This window comes from Ptychodera flava (assembly GCF_041260155.1).
Source record: "Ptychodera flava strain L36383 chromosome 3 unlocalized genomic scaffold, AS_Pfla_20210202 Scaffold_26__1_contigs__length_13983176_pilon, whole genome shotgun sequence".
Classification (NCBI taxonomy): Eukaryota; Metazoa; Hemichordata; class Enteropneusta; family Ptychoderidae; genus Ptychodera; species Ptychodera flava.
Window position 1 is genome coordinate 9287911 of NW_027248280.1, and position 13464 is coordinate 9301374.

Here is a 13464-nt window from a genome sequence, read left to right on the forward strand (position 1 = left end):
TCCATTTCTGCATAAACAGAGTACATCTTTCTTTCTTTGGTCATACCTTCGATATCGATCGTGGCGATGTCCTCGACTCGCTCGACTTCAGGAAATTCTTTTCGTAAAATTGTTCCCTTGAATGCTTTTCGTAAGCGGCGCCTAACGTCAATATTCTCATCCATAATAATCTTTATAATATATACTATCCTAAAAAACTTTTTAAAAGAAAAATATTCTATGATAGGTTATCAAAATCTATTATAATATCTTTGTCAGCATTTATTTCTAAAGTGACTAGTTCTTCCACGTCCTGAATTTCTGGTTTATAAGGTGTGACACATAATAACCTCTCTATAGTGAAAGAAAGACTACGCTTAAATAAGCGCGGTTTAAATGCCAATGATTCTATCTTACTACCCCTTTGGATATTACGAGGTACAATAGCAGGATTTTTTCTGGCTGGCAATCGGCTCACTGCTTTAAAACCACAGTCGATTTCTTGAACTATATCAATCATGTAGCGAAATCGTTATTATAATTTCCTCTTTTAAACCGAAATTTAAAATACTTTGTCTATGTGTCGCTCCCTCGCTTCTGATACACTTTTAGATAGATTGTAAAATCTTATCAGAACATTTTTGGAGTGAGAGGCCAGGCTTCCAGTGAAACTTTCACCTAAGGTACGGGATACTCTCAGATCGGTAAACTGTTGAACACTCGGTCGCCAAGATACACACATTATATCACATATAGCAAGATCTTTAGAAACATATTTAGGGTTGATGGGGAAAACCACTTCTAGATTGTCTACATATATAATAGGATCTACATATTCACCAAATACGCATTTGCCTCAATCACTAATTTGAACGTTTTCTCCACTTTCCAGTATTTTTATTGCATCTGAAATAGAAAGGATTGCCATTGTCTTATCGTAATATATCTTTACGATTTTTTTTTTATTTTCTATGATATAGATATCACAAAAATGTCATTCATATTCATAAATGGACCAACTGGAAGTGTTGAGAGTTATGATGCAGTAAATTCGACGGCGACTCATATACCAGCCTTTGATGCCACTTTTTCTAGCACAGTTGAAGACTTTTATAATGGGAAAGTGGAGATTCCGATTTTCAGAACCAGTTTATAGAACATACTCTTATGTGCGGCCGCTGGCGCCACAGACTACATTATATGTGACTCAAGTATATTCAACATCTGACTTTTTCTCGAATCTGTGGCATTTCCGTGGCGTCGCAAGAAAAAAGGTGTTACCAAAGGCATTTGATGATTTACACAGTTTCGTTATCATATTCAAAGACGTGACTTGTGAATATTCTATGCAAAATGTGTTGAGTCGGGCCAGGCCTTATGAAATAACCGAGTCCGCCTTAAAAGAATTGGAAAACGTTCAAAAGAAATTTGCGACGACTACAGACTTCCATGTTTGGTAATTAGTCAGCCACATATGTCTTCCCTTCTCAAGAATATACTTAACCCAACAATTGATACAGAAACAGTCGGCCCAATGGATTTTCCACGGGCTTTTAACTTTGGAATTGCCTGGGTGGCAGCAGCCAGGGATTTTTGATAGATGGTTTCGACGAGGAAGAACTTGAAAAAGCTTATTATCCACCTAACCAAGAACAATTGGAACAACCTCGGGTCTCACTCAAGAACCTCAACAAACTTCTTAATGCTTGTGAAACTATAAGTGCTTATAATGCTCCATTTGACTTACAGGCACTCGGCCTGATGTAGGGTCCTTCGGAATGCACCAAGACTCTGTTCCTTAACGGACCCGATAGGAGTTACTTGTCTATGGCTCATGGCAGTTAACTACATTGTACTTCAACCAGAACTTCTCAGGAAAGCTGAACAAGGACCACCTCATCCACATACAGCCCGCAAGGATGCAATTAGTTAACATTACTTAGTCAATACACAATAATACTCAGGACCGTAGAGTGTATGAAATGCCTGCCAATCTTGTCCTCTGTTACGTCGACGGGTTTCATTTTGATACTTGTGTGTACGGTGTTATTGTAATTCTCGAGAAGTTGTGGTAGAATAGATAGCCGTTCACGTGTTTGTTTGTATGTGAAGCATTTCCACATCATAGTCTTCAATATACAATTAAATCGTTCCACAACACTGGCCTTTTTGTCACTATATGTGTGAACCAGTGAATAGATGCCGACTCCAACCATTTCTGCATTTTTTGGTTAGTAAATTCCCGCCCCTCATCTGTCTGAAGTTTGTCAGGTTGCCTCCCACTTTTCTTAATTATGTCTTGTAGCGCCTTCAGAGTATCATCTGCCATTTTTGACTGTATCGGCCTGGCCCATGCATATTTGCTGAGCACATCGATTACTGTTAGCATGTATCGAATGTTATTATTCTCTTTTGTAAATGATACAGGCATCTCCACAAGATCCGCCTGCCAAAGTGCGTCTATCGATGATACGAAAACGCGCCTCCCGCCCGTAGCACCGCGAGTACGAGGTACCGGTTTATGAAGATTATAAGTTAGCTGAGTTTGCAACCAGTCCTGCACCTCTTTCTTGGTCACTTTCAGTCCGCTGGCGCGTGCTGCCTCATATAATTTTTGTACACCTCCAAAACCAGTTTGTGGTTGTAATATAATTCTCTAAGAGAGCCTTCGGGTGAAGCCATGATCAGCTATATTATACTAAAAATTGTATGTGGTATGGATGCCGTAAATGAAATACTAGTTTACTGAATGGTGTACTTTTCAATTGCCTGACTAGGTCCGTGGCCTCCCGTTCTGACACCTCCATTCCATATTCTTTTATGATAGTTGTGTTGTCTGTCTTGCTCGATGTGTAAAATAGTACTAACATTTGTATGTTTTCCCTAATGGTTTACTAATACTAGTATATTGTTGAGTCAGAAACCAGACAGATAATCAATCATGTCTTGTGTTGAAACCAAGTTTGACTAGAACCTCACTGCGCTTTTTCATATCTTTGGACGAGGCGCAGTCATCGAGTATTATTAACGTGTTAGTGCCGGCCCATTCATTATGCACGAAGGCTAGTGTATCATCCACAGCATCGAGTCCGACCGGAAACACAAACACATGGTCATCCGTGAAAATGAATTTTTATTATACGTTTTATTGTTCATGAATGTTGGACAAATAAAAACTACGTAGTCAAATTTCCATAGATACGGACCAGTGAGGAGATTCATTACATACTCCGTTTTACCAGAATTTGGGTGTCCAGTTATAATTATGTTGACTGGTGGGGTCGTATACATCTGATCTATATACTGTACATAAATGTAATGAAAATGGCTAAAGATAACAAACCGTATTCGTGAATATGCGCCGGTGACAGTAGCGACTGTATCTGCTGGCTTAGGGCCTTTGGGAACTGAACCATGTTGTCGTGAGGCGGCTCATCCTGCCACTTCACAGCATCCTCGTCCCATCCATCTCATGTTTAGCACTTTCTTTAATTTCCGTGTTTATATCTCCATTTACCCCTAAGACCATAGATTCTGTCGTGTATTGCAATTCATTATTATAACCTGTGATTGCCGGGCCCAAAAGAATGACCATTTTAGACAGCAAGAGAAGTAAATTGGGCAAAATATCCGTATCAAGTTTGCTATCCGTATTCATTGTTGTGTCTTGATGTAGCCTATAACTGATTACTTTGTCGGGATTACGAATTTCATCTTCGAGGAAAACACCGAATTCTTTTCTTACTTGCTGTGCACTGCAAGTATCGCCCACTATGGTACTAAGAATTTTTGCTTGTGCGCCAAGTATGCAATATACGTAGGCTTCAAGGCTTTCATTGAGGCGTGCAAGACCAGACTTTGTTAACCCCGAGTCTCCCTTTAGAGGGACGAAACTATTGTATTGCCCCTCCGATCCATCATTTCAGAAGAAATAATGTCTGTCTTTGTCGGGCAGTACAGTTTTTTTCTTTCCAAAAATGTTTTGTGTATAGATACGCCGCCGTCGGCGGAGAGGATAAAGTCGTGACCATTGTATACAGCAGCAGGCTGACGAACAGGCCCACGATTAGTGTAATATTCATAACCATAACCAATACCTGGGTTTTGGCCTTGGCGATATCGAAAGTCGGACTTTGTGTGACTATATTTCCAAATTCTGTACATAGAAGTTCATATATCACGAGATTGTACGGATTGTCGCCGGCTTGAAGACACCTCCAGTATCGTCTGGAAGTGCAACCTCCATTTCATGAAGGATGCGACGTACTGTACAATATACATATAAATATTTGCAGTGGGACTTTGCTGTCCATGACATGGGCGAATGATATACCACAACCAGTAGTGCTGCACCATACTGCGAAATAAATTGCTGGTCCAAGTACTTCATGTGCGGACCGTCCAGCCAAAAATTACTTTCTTTAGCTGTTCGATGAGTGATTACATTATCTTTGAATATATCCCGCGCATGAAAAGTAAATTTATCTGCCGGCGTTGCATATATTTCTAAATCAATGAGAATAGGTTTTATGTCGTTAGGTTTAGTAGGAATATCAGCATGCTGTACTGTCGGTACGCTCGTCTTATTCAGTTGAAAAGCAACCAGGAATGAGTCTGTACTCATGATTATATGTGTTTCTATATACAGATAGATTTTAATGGAGGAGAATTTTCATATTCCATATTTTACTTCCCTATCGGAACTGTTCCGTAGGGATCCTGACATTCTAGACTATGTTAATACTATATTTCGGATTCAGGTTTAAACGGATTTTTTATTTTTTACTAAGAATAGATAATATATTGCAAACAATGGAGAATATAATAAAATCATCAGCAGCGGCGAATACGACAGCGACAGTGCCCTATCGGAATGGTTCTGAGGGGCACTACCATCAGGGCCTTAGGACGCTCGATCCATAATGGAGATGAAGCGTGAAAAAATACTCTGTGTCATAGCAAGTTGTCAAAGTAAGTTATTTTTGGTAAGGAGATTTCAGTTGGAGACGAGGAAAAATGGGGGGGATGATACGGTAAATAAAGCCTTCAAAATGTACGAAGCGAAATCACATTTCTCTTATAAGTGATACCATCACTCAAAGTTTCATAGATCTAGGAGCCTGTGCAATAAGTCAGGTAGTTCCAGTCGATGACAGAGATAACTATGGCACTGATCTTAAACAGGATTTTAGTCTAAACAGTGATTAAACGATTATCAGGATGGATAGCCTACACATGGGGACACTTGCTCTAGTTTCCACCGGTTTAATTACGGGTAAACAGGTAGATTTTAAAAAAATCAGGTTTAACACTTTCACCGCGGGAGGGCGCATTCTACGCCAACGGCCAGACTGCGGAAGGCGCGTAAACGAGCTAAGAACGTATGCGTTTATATGCGTTTGATATACGTTGCCTTGTTTGATCTACATCATGTTTGTTGACTATTTCCTCAAGCCTGGCGTAGTGCATGAAGTACAGGTCAAACCTAAATGAGGCATGCGCGCCAAATTTGTAAACAAATGCCGCCATATTCGGTCATTTCTCGGCCGTGATTTGTAAGGATCGTGTGATCGGTTGTTGTTTTCCTTTCAGAGGGTATTTAAAAATGGCGATGCGGGCACAGTTTAACACCCAAAAAGCCCTTGAGCATGTTTTTCTAGACACTAATAGTGGAATTGTCACTGATCGTGAAACTGAACTCGACGGAGATAGCGGAAGTCAAATTTCAAATTACAACTCTAATACCGAACTTGAATATGTTCCCAAACCAGTTGAGCAAAGACAGAGGTCACAAGCAAGACAGGAAGGTAGGCAGCTGAGAATGCTGAGAAAAAGTGCGACAAAGGGCCGGTGGCTAGCATTACAAACGTTGTTGGGGTATCCTGTGGATGTTGTACGACATCAATGTATCAATGACAATTACACATCGACTGGCTACCAGTATATAAGCTTATATATAATATAGCTCTCTTTGAATGTCAGATGATACCTGTTGTTCGAATTTCAACTTAAAATAAATATGCATATTAATCTCATTTATGTAGAATATGTTTTAGTGTATGTGTTTCTCCTACTGAATTTGAGTTGATAATACGTAAGTGTTACGTTGAGAAAAATACATTTATATATTGAAATAACAAAAATGCAACATTTTTTGAATTTTGTTTGTAAAATCCAATATGGTCGCCATGATCACGTGATCTTCAAGGTGTGTCACATGACCTTTTGTGCATTTTTATGATGCTCTGTCATATTGCAATACTCACTGAAAAAATTGTCCCAAATACTCTACTATATACAAAGATATAGCTCATGCATGTAAATCAATATTTATAAGGCCATATTTCCATAGAAAACTACGCACAGGAATGCATGTATAAAAATTAATTACGCAGTGAAAGTGTTAATATAATACCAGAAATAAATGGATTCAACTTCCCAAGCACCCAAAACGGTTCCAACACCAACCCAGCAAATTGAAACGACTGCGTCACCACAATCCCCTCCAATGACTACCCTTCGGAACGAGTCGCAGCGCAATATAGAGAAAATTACGTTACTGACTAAGCATCCAGGGAGAGTTGCTGCAGGTAAGAAATTAGCAGAATGGAATAGACAGAACAAAGTGAGGAAGCATCAAGCTATAGTGCAGCATCAAGCTGAGGCAGACTGTTTCAGCTTACCACTATGACGCCAGAACAGTGTGACAGCTCACGATAGCTGGTATAATAAATGTTATCTTGTTTTAGGAATTATAGGAGTTTCATTGACTGCACTAGGACTATATTGGGGGAGTGCTCGGCATATTTGCTCTCTTAAGCGACTGAGTCCCAATCGAACGCGCCTACGCCTGAGCCACTTCAGAAAGCAACGCCTACAGAGCCTCCCTCTGGAACGGAAGCAGAACGGAGCGCCGAACCAAGTCCAGGTCCCTCTACATTGTATGAGATGGATTAACTCCGTATGGGCATTTCAGAAATTATTTTATTTGTCTATTTTATATACGTGTCAGCAATCATGGAGACTAAAACAGTTGTAAACACAATGTATGATGGTAATGTAATCGCTGATCTTACAATGGGTTATCTAATGATCTTCAGCAAATTTCTGAAAAGGGATATTGGCGATCTAAGCCATCCAACTGCCCGTGACTGCTGCTGCGGTTGCGACCAATATCTCCTTGAACAGAAAAATATTATTCCTGCAGAACCTTATACTTTGCAATGTATATACGTACAGTAGTAAGGATGATCATTTGGATTGAAAGCAAAATTGGCAAACCGGTTACTGTTAATTTTAACCCTTGCATTGACATATCAGAGTTTACTCAAATAAGACTAATTGAGTGTGCATTATATAATTCATGGTATAACATAAAGAGGATGAATACCATAATAAATTATCAAGAAGGCAACAAACGAAAGAGGGCTAGATCAATAAATCCAGGTAACTACAATATTGATACACTCAATAAAGAAATCGGGCTGCAGCCGAAAATCAAATTTGAAAAACATCTGCCGACAAGAAAAGTTTATCTAACTTTGGCTAAAGATTTTAAAGTCTATTTTAATGATAAAGGTAACTTAGCCAACCTCGTCGGTTTTTCAGATAGACCAGAGGACAACCCCATGACAGAAAGTACCATGAGTCCAAAGCGAGCAAATTTCCTTATAGTCACTATACATAGTTCATTCAGATGTTTTAATGTGGCTGGAAATTACGTTTCAAGCGGCTCGGGTGAATACATACAGGGGAAACCTCAGACTGTTTACAAATACTTCCCATCATGGATACAAAACAAATAAGTGAAAAGGTCACCTATGACTTAAAAAACAGCTCAATTTCCATGCCATTGAGGAAGGGCTCAAATTACATGAGTTCAATGCGTATTTGGATAACAGATCAGGATGGAAATATAGTCGATTTCAATAACTGGCCAACTAGCTTTTGTATCGAATTGCTGTAGCTACTTACGTTAGTAGCCCTATCTTGTTCCAAATGGGTGTAGCATCCTGTCAGAACGCTAACCATCCCACGACCAATCCTCCAGCAATATAAATCATTTCATATTTCTTTTGCTCAGGACTGGGCTGATAATAATCTAAGAATTGAACTGACCCTGACACAGAGTTGGCTTGTGCTGACGCAGTTGCCGCTGCTTCTTCAACTATTTCTGCGTCTATATCTCTTAATTCAGCCGCAGCATGCATATCTTTAGCCTAATTTTCTCTTTCCCAATCAGCCTGGAGTAAATCTTTTTTTCTGACAAATTTTTCTAATGCCTTATCATGTCTAATTTTCTCTTCAATAAGAGCCTCACCAGTCCCACTAAGCTTTTGACCGATAATATTTCCTCCTGTGAATGCCGTTGTATTTAATACAGCACCGAGAACTGTCATTCCTATTGCTGCTGCCATGGTTGTATATTATTATATATTTTCCACTGTATATACGTCAATCATGCCTGACTCAAGTAACTACGGTATAGGTGCAATTTTCGGACAAAATCTCGAGCTTGAAGACCTGAGTGATGTTAAAGTTAACAATAGTACTAAGATAGCAGGTAATCATAATAAGGATTACGTCCTTCGATACAAGGGAGGGTAAAAACATTTTGTTTTAGCCTCTGCTGCTGTTCAAAAACATGAACACGCTGTAGAGTTTGCCGAACTGAAAGATAAAGATGAAAGATGAAATAATAGATGCTACAAAGGCTGCAAATGATCCTACTCCCTTTGCTCTGACATGGGATGGGGCTAGTCAGCAATTTAGGCCTTATAATGTACCGCGTAACATCTTGATTATATTGGATAGTGTAATTGCAGATGGGGTTGATGAACTGCCGGGGACTCCAATGTGATTTATTTTGATAGTAATGTTAACAAATATAAGTTGCTAGATTTTCGCCATTGGCTTGAGCCTGTTAACCCATACATTACACTACTCGGTATACCGATTCACCTCAAGATCAAATCTCTTATAACAATCATGAAATCAGATAATACACTGCGAAGGTGGATAAATGAGGGGGAATATTATTGCTCATATATGGCTAGCGGGGACCCAATAAGATTATTTTGGGATACAATTTGCAGAAACTGGGTCTTAAGAGTGAGGGGGAGGAGACAGCTGAATTTACTTTACAGACAGCCAATCATCAGATTACTGATAATGTGAAAATACTTCAACATGGTACAGATTTTATCAATGTGTAAAGTTAGGTACAGCAGATGAGTTTGATGATTTAGTTGGAAATATCGCTACATAAACAGATTCACAAACACCTTGCAATATTATCATAACCATAGATAAAGACCAAAAGGATTTAGATATTGTTGCCAGCAGTAGTGTAGAAATATAGAAACATTTCATTCGTTAAAAAAGATTCAACTACTTACACTTTTTTGTCAGTACCATTACCATAAGCAACTCATTTTGTTTGAAGCAATGGTCTTCCGTCATTTTTTAAGTTCAGAGGAAATTTCTTAAATTGTATCTATCGAGTGAGTTGAGAATAGTAGATTAAAGTCTATACTAGCTTAGTGGCTCCGAAGAGAGTTCAGAAAAACTCCGTAGGAATAAAAAGTTATATGTATCAATTTAACAATTTAGCCTGCTATTGAACCACTCTTTTTTAGGGAGTGGAGATTTAGCCGAGCAGTTCTCTCTGTGGCCTCTCCGCTAGGCGACTGATGCCGTATGTTGTGGGTTCGAACCCGATTGAAAACTAGCCGTATTTTCTACCCTGGGTTGGTAACTCTGCTAGAGGACAGAATTGTCCCCAAGGTTATCGTTCGCCCAGTTAAAGCGATGAAATTTGTGGTCTTCGCCTCAATAAAGTTTGTATTTGCGATGTGTGATCATGAGCATGCATGCGTGAGTGCTTCACAAACTCTACAACGTGTGGAGTGGTCTCAGTCAGAAAAATGTAACAACTTAGCCGGCTATTGAACCACTCTTTTTGGAAGTGGAGATTTGGCCGAGCCGTTCTCTCTGTGGCCTCTCCGCTAGGCGAATGATGCTGTATGTTGTGGGTTCGAACCTGATTGAAAACTAGCCGTATCTATATAATTACATCAGCTAGAATGTGCTCCGCTGATAGTCTGGTCGTCGACTGATTGACAACACCCTATCGGACCCCTTTAGGAACTGGTCAGTTTCTTTGGCCTGGAGGGGGGGGGGGGGGCGGCGCGGTGGATTATTTTTTGCCGACGTAAAAAAGTGGCAGACCCCCATTCCAAATTTTGAAAACAGGGTGACCCCCTATCCAAAATTTCGAAATCAGGTTACCCCCCACCCCCCACGCGACAACTGTAAAACAAAAGTGGATTTTAACAGTCATTCTGTGTTTTAATGAAATTGTTGACATGTCAGTTGTAAGATAGGAATTTCAACCCTTACCAAATTCTGGTACAATAAAAACATACCTGAGGTATACTTTTTCAGACCAAGTAGGTACATGTTTGGTATACCAGAGGTATACCTTGGGTTTAAAAAAGAGCCTACCTCTGGTAGTCCAAGTTTGGACACTTTTGCCGAAAAAATAGGTATACCTTAGATATACCTATTTTTGGCAAAAGTGTCCAAATCTGGACTACCTGAGGTAGGCTCTTTTTTAAACCACAGGTATACCTCAGGTATACCAAATAGGTACAATGTAGGTATACCTGCAGTTGTCCAGATTTGGACACGTGCGTCCCAAAATAGGTATACCAGAAATATACCTTACCAAAACAAATAGGCATAATTTAGGTATTATACCTGCAATGTACCTACTTTGTTTACATAGTTGTTCAGATGATCTGAACTATGTAAACAAAATAGGTAAATTTCAGGTATTTACCTAAATTATACCCATTTGTTTTTGTAAGGTTTACTTCTGGTATTACAGTGTCCTGAGATGGATCGGATCTGACTCTTTACCAGAAAAACCAGAGATGCTGACAACCAAAGAAACAATTAACATACTCAGGTGACAGCAAAAATTATGCATTGTACCATAAGTTTCAACATTTTTTCTCTTCTCTTACAATAATAAATTCAGTTCAGATGATATGCACATAGAAGTTGTTAAAAACACTTTTGTAGACAATTGGCCAATGCCAACGATAATGACATGATTGAGAATGAGAAGCTGACAAATTTAACAGATTGTTGACAGCACAAGATATGTTTATCCGACTAAGCTTTGAAATACCAGCATCTCAAGAAACCATGCTAATAGCAAATAAAGGTATTATTAAAAAGACAACAGAGAAAAAAAGGTTAAATTCAATTTGTGGTATGATTTATTTTATATATGCCATGCTCATTTCGTGCAACTTAAGTGTCTTAAAAAGACATTAATTTGACATATGAAGTTTCATGAAACACTTATATTACTGTCAAAGGCTGTGATTTGGCTTTCTTGCTCTCTGTATTTCTTGTCCGTTTACAGTACCAGCAATGCATTCTGAAAAATACAAATCATTGAGAATAGAGTGTAGAGTCTTTCTTGTTTGACCAAAACCTGTGAACATATCGTAATTTGATGAAAGAAATCTGTAATTATTTGAAAATGAGATAAAAGCAAGTTGAAAAATTGAAGCGGAGAAACCAAATGCATAAATAATTATGATCTTTATAAATAATGATTAAAATGGACAGCCAACAACTCGCAGTATGCTGTTTACAAGGAGCTAGAAACGGAGGAGCACCATGTTTACTAGCTACAGCTGATCGCCCCGCTCACCCGGGGCGATCAGCTGTAGCGGAACACACGTACAGCATCGTACGCAGGGCTACATGTTTACATACACGATGGCGACAATGTACAGCTGTTGTGAAACAAATGAATTCTGTATGAATCCGTGCTCAACAAAACGCATCTGTTGTTTAACATACCAATACAAGGGTTACAGAACATAATAGCGATGTGCAAATAGACAGCACATTGACTTACATTCTGATCTGCTGGCAGGATAGACGCTGGACGGTTCCCATTTGCAGCGAGGTCTCTCCGAGTCTCCGTTGTGTGTCACATATGAGAAAATATAGTCGGAATTTTTACTGCTTTTCGCGTTCACAAATTTTGAACTCTGTCTGTCCCTGGTACTGTATACACGTTTTTGCGACACTATGATATCATTTGGGTGGTAATTCCATAGAAAGATCACAAAATTGTCCATCAGATAACTCCCTGATCACAAATACACAGCCGACAACACTAAAATCTAAATTCGCGCCGATTGAGCCTCATGACATTCACGGAAGTGCTATCTATAAATCATTACGCGATCGATAAAATAGTTCCATTTTTAAACGCATGGACTTGACTCTACATCTGCACAAATCTGTTATGTTTCATATTAAATATAGCAATCAATTTATTACATGAATAAAAATGGTTGATTTGAATGATAGAAAGACTGCGAAGAGAGTAAAATTCTTTCAGCACGAAGAATCTATATCAATGCGCGAACTGACCATGATGAACCCGTGACCTGAGAGTAAACATAATGGCTGCTCATAGCTGGGCCGACAAAACAAAACGCGTTGGACTTTGGCAAAGGAGCATACTGGATTTTTGATTAGCAGCTCGGGATGTAGTATCCTAAACCTCAAATGTGTGATCGGCAATAGCTCTGATGCTGAAAACATAGATAAAAGCCTTCACCTTAATCCATGTCATCAGATGGCTAGATTTTGTTAGGGACATCGCTGCAGGGAGACAGCAGACTACCATGAAGGGCATCCTAAAATGACTCTACGGATCGTTTGCTCAGAGTTGTAATACGACCGCGGTCACATGCTGTGCTTGGAGGTAACGGGTCCTTGCTTTAGACATTGAATGCATTGAAATTAACTTGTCTGTTTCTTAAATGAAAAGTTCTCGTCTGTCAACATTTTTAAGGTACAAATTTGCGGTATTGATTAAAACTCTACGACCTGTCCTTGCTGCTCATTTACAAAGAGGTGTACGTACAGATAAACGTAATTAAACAACTTTTCGTTTGAAACTGCATCATAATTTTGGTGTGAAAATATTATGAGAAACTACAGGGCTAGACTTGCAAGACAGACAAGTCCCTGTTTTAATAATGTGTTTTCCGAAAAATTCTGCTGTTGATCAAACCATGATTTACCCAACCAAATTAAATGACATAGTTAATGTCACTACACATGCACTCATAAATACCCATCCAAAAATAGCAATGTTGCTGATTTGTATCGATTTTTAGGAGCAGATTTGTGTTTACAATTTAATTAATAAGTGGTTCATTGGATTTTTTAAAATAAATGAATATAAATGAAAGATAAATTTTGCATTGCTTGAATATGACCAGTCACACAATACAGTTACTCCATATTGGCAGCAATAATATAGGAATCAGTCAAACAGGCAGAGACATTTCAGGTATATATCACAAGAGTTTTCAACTTGACATGCACTGTACAAGCAGACTGGCATGGCAAAAAAATACTAAGTCATGGATTGGTATATTT

The 13464-nt window shown here is 38.9% G+C and overlaps 1 long non-coding RNA gene across 1 annotated transcript; it reads right to left on the minus strand.

Moving 5' to 3' along the window:
- Positions 1–11244: 11244 nt before the first annotated feature.
- LOC139125879 (uncharacterized) lies at positions 11245–13219 on the minus strand. Its single transcript, XR_011550396.1, has 2 exons — positions 11921–13219; positions 11245–11431 (listed from the first exon to the last, which is right to left on the minus strand). It is a non-coding gene; the product is annotated as an uncharacterized lncRNA (long non-coding RNA).
- Positions 13220–13464: the final 245 nt, after the last annotated feature.